Genomic DNA, 11,073 nt, shown 5'->3' with positions numbered 1-11,073 from the left:
CTGCCCACCCCAGGGGACACCAACCGGTCCATCCACCTCCCTACCTGGGGCCTTGCCATGCCACTCTGAAGCCCACACTATTGCTTCTCCCTGGGATACAGACCTTGTAGAAAACGTCTCTGGCACCACAGCCTACCTGCCCCTCCTGCCTCACAGCCAAGTCTCCCTTGCCCCCACCTTGTCCACGTTGAGCCTTCGTCAAAGGCAGTGGCCCTTACCCTCACCTGTGCACCACAGCCATGGTGGTCAAGGGTCCCTCTGAGCCTGAGTCCCTTACAGTTTCTGCTCTCCTCTCTGGCAAGACCTTCCTTCCACCACTGCCTTCATGCTCCTCCCTTGAACCTGCAGGGCAGCCCCTTCCATTGGCCTCCTCCCTATACCCTGAGGGGACATGTGGCTGCCCTGCCTTGGCACCTGGCCTACAAGTTTGCCATCCCCATTCCCCCCTTCTTCTGTTCCTCAGTCCCTTCCTCTATCCTCCCACCTTCCCAGTTTTCCTTGCATCTGAAATCCTCATTCTTGTCCCTTTGCCCGTGTGCATTTCTTGCCTCCTCAGGAAGGTCCAGACAGCAGACCTGTGTGTTAAACATTAATGTGAAGTTACTTCCAGGAAGAAGTTTCATCTGTGATTTCCTCTTCCCCAGAGCCCCACAGTCTTCTTTACAACCTCACGGTGCTGTCCCAGGATGGATATGTGCAGTCAGGGTTTCTCGCTGAGGGACATCTGGATGGTCAGCTCTTCCTGCTCTGTGACAGGCAGAAAGGCAGGGCAGGGCAGGGCCCCGGGGACAGTGGGCAGAAGCAGTCCTGGGAGCTGAGACCTGGGACACAGAGACTGAAGACTTGACAGAGAATGGGCAGGAGCTCAGGAGGACCCTGGCTCATATCAAGGGCCAGAACGGAGGTGAGAGTGGGCAGTGGGCAAGAGTGATGGGAGAGGCCTTTTCCAGGAGAGTCGGGGGCAGACAGCAGGACCTGTCTCTTCCCACTGGATTTGGCTGTGAGTAGGGATGAGGAATGGTGCTCAGCGGGGCTCAGCCCACACAGGGAGGGATGGAGGAGGGCCAGGGAGGGGTCCTTCCTGGTTCGAGTTCCTCACTTGGGCTGGAATGGAGAAGTCACTGCTGGGTAGGGGCAGGCAGCCTTGCATTCTCTCCAGGAGATTAGGGTTTGTGAGAACAGGAAGCCAGCAGCACCAAGGGCTTTAGGCATTTCTACACATATGGGAAGCTCTTCCTGTCTCCCAACGTGGAGACTCAGTAATGGACAGTGCCCCAGTCCTCCAGAGCTCAGACCTTGGCTATGAACGTCACAAATTTCTGGGAGGAAGATGCCATGCAGACACACTATTGCCCTGTGCAGGCAGACTACATGTAAAAACTATGGTGATATCTGAAATCCTGGGGGGCATCAGAAAAACAGGTACTGTGAAAGCAGTGGGTCCTCCAATAGAAGCCTGACCTGGGCTTCTGGGGTGGGTACTAGGCAGGAAAGGAAAGCCTCAAGGCCAGGGCTGCCTCATCTGACTCCCAGCCTGCCCATCCTGGAGAGCTACCTCCTAGCCCCACGACCCAGGAGCCCACCCCTGACAACTCTCTCCTCAGCATCAAATCAGGGGTCCCAGAGTGTGAGGCCACAGTCCTGAGGCCCATCTTCCTGCAAGCCTAGGGGAATTGGACCCCAGGTGAAGACAGATTTGCAGAAGGTCTGGGGTCAGTGAGGGTTTCAGCGAGAGTCCGAACAATAGAGAGGACCAGTCCTGTTCCCTGCATCTCCCTTAGAGGGGAGCAAGACTTGGCCACATGCCTCACTGGCTCTGTCCTTTTGTCTCCAATGACCCCCACAGTGAATGAGATCCACAGTGGGGCCTTAGAAGGCAGTGTCACCATGATGTGCTGGGCTCCAGCTTCTATCCCCGGAATATCTCTCTGACCTGGCATCGGGATGAGGCATCTTTGAGCCAGGATGCCCAGCAGTCTAGGGGTGTCCTGCCCAATGGGAATGGGACCTACCAGACCTGCATGGCCAACAGGATTCCCCAAGGAGAGGAGCAGAGGTTCACCTGCTACATGGGACACAGAGGGAATCACAGCACTCACCCTGTGCCCTCTGGTGAGCCTGGGGCAACTCTCAAGGGTTTCGACCTAGGGAGGTCAGGCCAGGGTGGGGATAGCAGGGATGGCTGTGGCTCTGCGTGCTCAGTGTGTCACAAGGCCCTTTTTTTAGAGAAGGCCCTGGTGCTTCAGAGTCAATGGCAACCACTCTGTATGCTGCTGTTGCTGCTGTCATTATTATTAGTATTATTATTAGTAGTAGTATTCTCTGTGTCCTTTGGTGCAAAAAGACAATATCAGCTGCAGAGAGTCCAGGTGAGATACATATTTTATGAACCAATTTTTGTGAAATCTTCAGAAGAGACCAATCTATAGAGAAAGAAAGCAGACTTGTGGCGACAGGGTCTGGTGGCAGGAGGAAATGGAGGGTGACTGCTTAATGGTGCAGAGTTTCCCCTGAGGTGATGCAACACTCTGAAACTAGAGAGTGATGATGGCTACATAACATTATGAACCTACTAATTGTCACTGCATTGTACACCCATTGTACAATGAGTACAGTGGTAAATTTTGTGTTCATGTGTATTTTATCAGAATAAAAAAGAGGCTGAAGAATAGTTTGCAAAATCTTTTATATGGTAAGCTGAGTTTGCTTGAGCATCTGACCATCTGTCTTTTCCCCTCAGGACGTCATCTCCTACTCAGAGCTCACCCTTGTTCTTCTGTAAGTAGAAAGCCTTTCTTCACAACAGTCCCAGATCAGCCAGACCCAACCCCCAAAATGACTTTCTGTCTTGGATCCAAATGCTCAGGTGCAACTCTGGGGCAATTTCAGTGGGAGTGAAGAGATTATCCAACTAGAATGATTCATTTGGAGGGAAATGTTTGACCTTATGTTAGGAAAGTCATTTGCTTTCCTAAAAAGGATCCTGCTTACCTAAAAATCATCCTGCTTACCTAAAAAGGATCCTGTATACCAGTGAGTACAAAATTTTTGTATGCGCAGGGTGGAGTTCACAGCAGAGGAACTAACAATAGCTCTAAGAACACCACACACCTCATGTGTAGCTGACTCACCAATCTGCCTCCCCCAGCTGAAGGAAGGAGCTGGATTATTACCTTGGCCCATCCTTCAACTGCATTTCACTGGATGTGCACCCTCTACAAGTGTGAACCTTCCAGGGTTCTCAGTTGCTCTTCCTGCTGTTGTGCGGCCTCCACTGGTGTGGCTCATGCCCAGGTGGCCTGCAGGAGGCTGAGTGTCTCCTAATTCTCAAGGGCAACATTTTCAGTGAGCCCAGACCAATATTTTATGTTCTCAGGGACTCATATTTTCATCTGTGGAAGGGAAAAATCCATCTCGCTGTCTTAGGTGTGATGGTAATTTTACATAAATATATATATTATTATTATATTTTTATGTCTATAAATGAGATAATCAGTGTTCTATAAATTGATGGTATTCTTAGCATTGACTTCATTGCTCAGGTAAACGCTGTAGCCAAAGGATGAGTCATGGAGTGGAGGAAGAATATTTTTCTACTCTCTGGAAGTGCCAAAATCGGCATTTCTGCCCTATGGATTTCAAATGGGAAATTTGCTTTAGGCTGAGGTTGGAAGGAGATCTGAACTCTTTTGTATTACTATTATTTTAGATTGGGTCTCGCTATGTTGTCCAAGCTGGAGAGAAGTGACTATTTACAAGTGTGATAATAGCACACGACAGCCTCAAAATCCTGGGCTCAAGCGATTCTCCCACCTCAGCCTCCTGAGTAGCTGGGACTACAGGTGTGCACTCAACCACTTTTCATTGTTATTTTACTTCAAATGCTTTATTTTGAATATTAGAAATGCAAAAATCTATTTGATCACAGAAGACTTTAAAATACACAGATCAATGCCTGCTTGAATTAAAAAAATAAAATGCACAGAAGAAATACCACCTAGGTCTCCCCTCAAAAATATCACTGCTGTTGTATTGTTGAACCTTCCTGGACTCAGTGTGAATGTTGGTCCCTGGAGCTGTCCTTTGCAGTGGTGCTGATTTCCATTTTGTGGAGGTGGTTTGTTTTTGTTTTTGTTTCTGAAACACAATTTCACTCTGTCACCCAGGCTGGAGTGCAGTGGTGCGACCTCAGCTCCCTGCAACCTCCGCTTCTTGAGTTCAAGCGATTTCCATGCCTCAGCCTCCTGAGTAGCTGAGATTACATGCGTGTGCCACCAGGCCCAGCAAATTTTTTGTATTTTTAGTAGAGACAGGGTTTTGCCATGTTGGCCAGTCTGGTCTCGAATTCCCGACCTCAAGTGATCCACCCGCCTCAGCTTCTCAAAGTGCTGGGATTATAGGAATGAGCCAGGGCAGCTGGCCTATTTTGTTGTTCTCTATGTATATATTTTTATAAGTATCTTTATTGTACAAAGTTGCATTCATATGTTATGGGTTATCTTGAATGTTGCTTTTTGAATGTTTTATTATACAAGTAGTTTTCCATGTTGTAAACTCTGTATAAAGTTTACATGCTTTTTTGGCTGGTGTGGTGGCTCACGCCTGTAATCCCAGCACTTTGGGAGGCTGAGGTGGGTGGATCACTTGAGGTCAGGAATTCGAGACCAGCCTGGCCAACATGGTGAAACCCCATCTGTACTAAAAAGTAAGAAAAATTAGCCAGGAATCGTGGCTCATGCCTGTAGTCCCATCTATTCAGGATGCTGAGCCAGGAGAATTGCTTGAACCCAGGAGGCAGATGTTGCAGTGAGCCGAGATCACTGCCACTGTACTCCAGCCTGGGTGACAGAGTGAGACTCCATCTAAAAAATTTTAAAAATTTAAAAAGGTGGCACACTTTTACAAGCTGCATCCTATCTCAAATAAGGAGATGATGTAACCAGAGTTCTTTTAGATCCATCTGTTTTCATCTTATCTTTTTGTAGGTAATATTTTGACAAGCATGTTTGTCCATAAAGATTCTCCTATGGTTGGGATTTTAAAAATTCATAGACTACTCAGACAAGGTGTGGTGCCTCAAGCCTGTAATCTCAACACTTTGGGAGGCCAAGGAGGGTGGATTATCTGAGCCCAGAAGTTCAAGACCAGCCTGGGCAACATGGCAAAATCCTGTCTCTGCAAAAAATACAAAAAAAAAATTAGCTGGGCATGGTGGAATGAGCCTGTAGTCCTAGGTACCCCAGTGTTTGAGGTGGGAAGATTGTTTGAGCCTGGAAGGTTGAGGCTGAAGTGAGCTGTGATCATGCCACTGCCCTCCAGGCCAGGCTACAGAGTGAGAACTTGTCTCCAAAAATAAATAAATTCATAGACTACTCAAGTGATAAATATTAAACCAGAGACTGCTTTAAATATTTTAAAGCCTGATTATACTGTTATACTGTGATTGTACTGATATATTTATTCATTTAACAAATACTTACTGAGAGCTATTTACTGATTATGATGGTGAGAAACAATAGTAAGGAAACAGATCAGATCCCTTTATCAAAGAACATACATTTCAGTGATACTGACTGTAATGGTTAATTTTAGGTGTCATATTGACTGGGTTAAGGGATGCCTAGATAGCTGGTATAACATTATTTCTGGGTGTGCCTATGAGGGTGTTTCTGGAAGGGATTGGCATGTGAGTGACTGAGTGGGGAAAATCCTCTCTCACTGTGGGCAGCCACAATCTAATCACCTATGGGCCCAGATAGAACAAAAAGGCAGAAAGGAGTCAAATTTTCTCTCTCTCTCTCTCTCAAGCTGGGACACTTTTCTTTTCCTGCCCTTGGACATCAGAACTCCAGGTTGTATGGTCTTTGGGCTCTTGAGTGTTACACCAGTCAATCCTTTACCCTCCCACCTCCTCCTCTGGCCCCTCAGGCCTTTGGCCTTGGACTGAGCCAGGCTACTGGCTTCCTTGGTTCTCCAGCTTGCAGGTGGCCTCTCATGGATCTTATCAGCCTCCATAACTATGTGAGCCATTTCCACTAATAAATCCCCTCATCTATCTATCTATCTATCATCTATCTATCTATCTATCTATCTATCTATCTATCTATCTATCTATCTATCTATCATCTATCTATCTACTCTATTGGGTCTTTCTGTCTTGGTAACCCTGATACACCAACAGACAATAAACAAATAGAATCTGTCATAGTATCAGTGATAATTGCCATTGATAGAAAATACACCTGGGCTAGAAGATTGGTGGGAGTGGTGGGAATGACAGGGAATACATTTCAGAAAAGGTAACTGGGTATGACATTTCTGAGAACTTGACCACGGAACATTTGAACAGAGACTTGAATGGTGTGAGGAGTGAGCCGCGTGGATCCCCGGGGAGCAGGTGCATGTGGGAGTCACAGCAGGGGCAGGTGGCAGAGACAGGTCAGAGCAGTGACAAGAGGCTGGTGTGAGTGGAGACGAGTGAGCTGGGCTGAGAGTGGCGGGATGAGGCCACAGGGGTCCTATGATGAGGGGCTTGTAGGAAACGGTGAGAGACTGAGGTTTCATTGTGCCTAAGAAAGAAAAGGGCTGAGGTGTTCATAGGATATGTCCTAATTCCCATTTGAGAGGCTCACTCTGCATCTGTGTGAGTAATGGACAGTGGGCATGAGAGGCAGCAGGCAGCCCAGCTGGAAAGCCCTTCTGGTTTACAATTCTTGAGCGGGTGGCTCTGGGGTGGTGCCAGGAGAGGAGTGAAAAGTGATTGGATTTAGTGTTGATATACTTGTTAATATTGTGGCAAAACATACATACCATGTAATTTACCTTCTAACCACTTTTTTCAGTGTACAATTCGGTGGCCTAAAGCACATTTACAATGTTGTGTGACCACCACCAATATGCATTTCCAGAACATTCTCATCATCCCAACAGAAACTGGATCCATTAAACCAAAGCTGTCCATTCTCCCTACCCTCAAACTCTGGTAAATTCTATTTTACTCTCTGTTTCTATGAATTTGCCTATTTTAGCTGCATCACATAAGTGAAATATTATATTTGTCATTTTGTTTCTGGCTCATTTCATTTATAGTGTTCTCAAGCTTCATCCAACCTGAATTTCATTCACTTTTAGGGCTGAATAATATTCCATGCATATGTGCACCACGGGTCATTTAGCCAATCATCCTCTAATGGACACTCGGTTGCTTCCACCTTTTGGCCACTGTGAATAGTGCTGCTATGAGCATAAATGTACAATTATCTGTGTGAGTTCCTGCTTTCAATTCTTTTGGGTATATGCCCAAAAGTGGAACTGTTGGCTCATATGGAAATTCTGTTTTTACTTTCTTGAGGAAGCATCATACTATTTTTCATGGTTGCTGTACTTTGTACACTGTCACTAGCAGTGTACAAGTGTTATGACTTCTCCACATCTTCGCCAACACTTGGACTAGTGAAGCTGAGCATATTTTCATGTGCTTATTGGCCATTTGTATATCTTCTTTGGAGAATTGTCTATTCATGTCGTTCACTCATTTTTGAATGAGATTATTTGTTTTTCTGTTGTTGAGTCATAGTTCTTTATGTATTCTGGATATTAATTCTTTATCAGGTATATAATTGGCAAATATTTCCTCCCATTCTGTGCATTTTCTTTTAACTCTCTTAATAGTGTCCTTTGATATATAAAAAAGATTTTTAAATTTTGATAGTCTAATTTATTGTTTTTCTTTTATTGGTTGTGCTTTTGCTCACCAGCCAAGAAGCCATTGCCACATCCAATTTTCCTAAGATTTTCTTCAATGTTTTCTTCTAAAAGATTTATAGGATTGACTCCTAAGTTGAGCTCCTTGAACCATTCTGAGTTAATTGAGTTAATTTTTGAATATGGTGTAAGGTGATGCCATGAATTTTGTCCAACATCATTATTTTGTATGTGGATATTAAGGTTTCCTGGTACTATCAGCAGAAGTGGGACTGATACACTTGTAAGATGCAGTGAGCAATAATACATGGGAACACCATGCATTTGTTTACTTGTGTTTACTCCATAGTTGATTGGAGGAGGCTTTGGTGACAAACCCAAAAGAAATGAATACATATGAATTCTTACGAAATCAAAATCAGATAAAATTATAAATTTTAAAATGTTAAGAGTGAGGCAAGACTAGAACATCTCTAGACAAGCTGAAACATGCCGAAATGGAGGGTTTACTGCTTTCCTTGCTTTACATTTTGCTGGCTCACAATGGCTTATGTTTATTGCATAAGGGAGCCACAGGGAGGGGTGCTTGCTCACATAACGAGTCCCTGGTTTTCTTCAGATACAAGTTCAAATTCTCCACTTAGAGCCAAAAAAAATTAATTGCAAGATGTTCAAACTGAAGTTGGCTTCTACAAAGTCAAAGAATAAGCAGTAAGTGTAAAATAAACCTCAGGAATCCAAGGAGATTCTACCTTTTTACCTAGAAATGGCCTCACAATGCGTCGCTGAAGGGAGAGGGTCCCTTCCAGGAACCCCACAATGTAGGGGTTTCTGCTGCAGTCCCAAATTGAGTTGTCCCTTCTCTCTAACTGCAGGTCCCACAAGGCCTTACTGCAGCTTCAGTACTTTCACCCAGGCTAAGATTTGGGGGGGTTGATGCTTTTTATTTTGAACTGCTGTGTGGGACTTAGAAAGGTGACTTGCATGTTTTGTCAGAATGTTATTTCTCTGATGGAATTTGACATTCGTGGACACTCTGCTTTCCTGTGTGGTTCCTACAGGGGCAGATGACCTTGCACTTCTTTTTGGCACTTCACTAGCAGTGGTAGAAGGTTTGAAGTTAGGGCCTCCCTCAATCTTTACCCTTTCTCTAATGCAGAGGATTGGGGTCTGTTGGCAGAAGAGTGGTGTCTTGGGCCCCAGCAGACCTGATGAATATCAATATCCAATGCCCTGTAATGAGGTCATGTGTGCCATATCATCACTTCTGCATGCATTCTCATGGGAAGGTGGATTCCTGGACCCCAGGTTAAGGGCTTAAGCACTATAGGCATAAAGATAGAGCTCCAGGGAAGGGAGAGATGACTGGGATGGGACCACACTTTTCCTTCAGGGTGTCCCTCAGTTCAAGGAAGTTTGTACTCAAGGGAGAGAAAGTCCTGGCAGGCCTCCTCACCCTTGGCATTCTTGGTATTGGGGCTGGATAATTATCTGTTACGTGAGTGATTGCGCTGACTTGTGCACTGCAGGATATTCACCATCCCTGGTCATTCCCCACAAGATGCTGGTAGCACCTCCTCCTCACTCCAGTCATGGCAACAAAACATTTTTCCAGACATAGCTCACGTCCTCTGGTGGGAAAATTGCTCCTGGATAAGAATACTCGTTTGAGAGGTAGAGACACTCAGGAGCTGGGCCTGTAGAGGGAAAGTGATCAGGAAGTAGATACAAAGCAGAGTTGGGCTGGGGAACAGAGGAAGGGAGTCTAGGCCTGGAGGGGCCTGGTCTGATGGTTGCAGGTCTGGAGCTCAGAACCTCAGGATATGGGGAACTAAAGCTCGTGAGGAATGAGGAGAGTGGCAGAACCTCCTATTGCCAGAATATCACACTCATACCCACTAAACACCCAGCCCATAGTTCTGCATCTCTGGGAAGTCAGGATAAATTTGGCCATTATCGGGTCAGAAAGAGTCCTGGTAACCCTAGACTTTGTGTGCCTCCTGACATGATGAATGTGCGGTCACAGCTCCTCCTGTAAACATTGCTGCCAAATGTTTAACCCAGATCTACATAGGTCCTCAGGAAGCACAGCAGACAGAGGAAAAAAGTAAAAGGCATCAGGGGAAATAATATGATAAATTCAGTGTGGAGAAGATTCCACAGGTATTTGGCCTCATCTCTGAAACAGGTAATGCCATTCTAAAGGGAAAAAGATGGGTTGATTGTTATAGATTATAGGTAATTAAAGAAACATAACCAAAGGCAACGAGTGGACATTTTAAGAAAGCAAGCTATAGAAAATAGGTACAAAAATGTACTGAAAAAAGTGGAGACATTTGAACATAAAAGGACTTTAAATAATATTATGGAATTATTATTTATTTTCTTTGGTGTGATAATGTTGGTTCTTATTCTTAGGAGGCGCGCGATGAAGTATTTAGTGGTCTAGAATCATGGGTCTTGCAAGTTACTTTAGAATGACTCAGCAAAAATCTTAACCTGGACCCTTTTCATAAGGTGGTGCCAAAAATGAAGAAGGAAGCTCCTGCCCCTCCTAAAGCCAAAGCCAAAGTGAAGGCTTTGCAAGGCCAAGAAGGCAGTGTTGAAAGATGTCCACAGCCACAGTAAAACAGAAGATCCACACATCACCCACCTTCCAGCGGCCCAAGATGATGTGACTCTGGAGGCAGCCCAAATATCCTTGGAAGAGCCCCGCAGGAGAAATAAGCTTGACCACCGTGCTATCATCAAGTTTCCGCTGACCACTGAGTCCACCATGAAGAAGATAGAAGACAACAAAACACTTATATTCATGGTGGATGTTAAAGCCAACAAGCACCAGATCAAACAGGCTGTGAAGAAGCTCTGTGACATTGATGTGGCCAAGGTCAACACCCTGATTCAGTCTGATGGAGAGAAGAAGGCATATGTTCGACTGGCTCCTGACTATGATGCTTTGGTTGTTGCCAACAAAATTGGGATCATCTAAACTGAGTCCAGCTGGCTAATTCTAAATATATGTATATCTTTTTACCATAAAAAAAATTAATCTCTTTATTCACTCTGTCTCTACACACACACACACTTACATACATGCTATACAAACATATCTACCTGTATCTATAAAAAGATACATTTTTATTTTGTATTTTTTTAATTTGTGTATGTTCATGAGGCACAAGTGCAATTCGGCCACATTGATATGTTGTGTTGCAGTAAAGTCAGAGCCTTTGGTGCATCCATCACTGGGGCAATGTACTGGGCACATTGTACCCACCAAGCAACCCCTCCCCTCATACACTCCCTACCAACCACCCCTACCCTTCCGAGTCTCCATTGTCCACCATTCCACACCCTACTTCCGTGTAT

General features: G+C 45.1%; 1 pseudogene; it reads left to right on the top strand.

Annotated features, from left to right (window-relative positions):
- The first annotated feature begins 239 nt into the window (after positions 1–239).
- LOC116459770 (MHC class I polypeptide-related sequence B-like) lies at positions 240–10,693 on the top strand (annotated as a pseudogene).
- The last annotated feature ends 380 nt before the right edge of the window (positions 10,694–11,073 follow it).

Source organism: Hylobates moloch, unplaced genomic scaffold (genome assembly GCF_009828535.3).
Source record: "Hylobates moloch isolate HMO894 unplaced genomic scaffold, HMol_V3 SCAFFOLD_20, whole genome shotgun sequence".
NCBI lineage: Eukaryota > Metazoa > Chordata > Mammalia > Primates > Hylobatidae > Hylobates > Hylobates moloch.
This window is presented reverse-complemented; position numbering and strand designations above follow the sequence as displayed.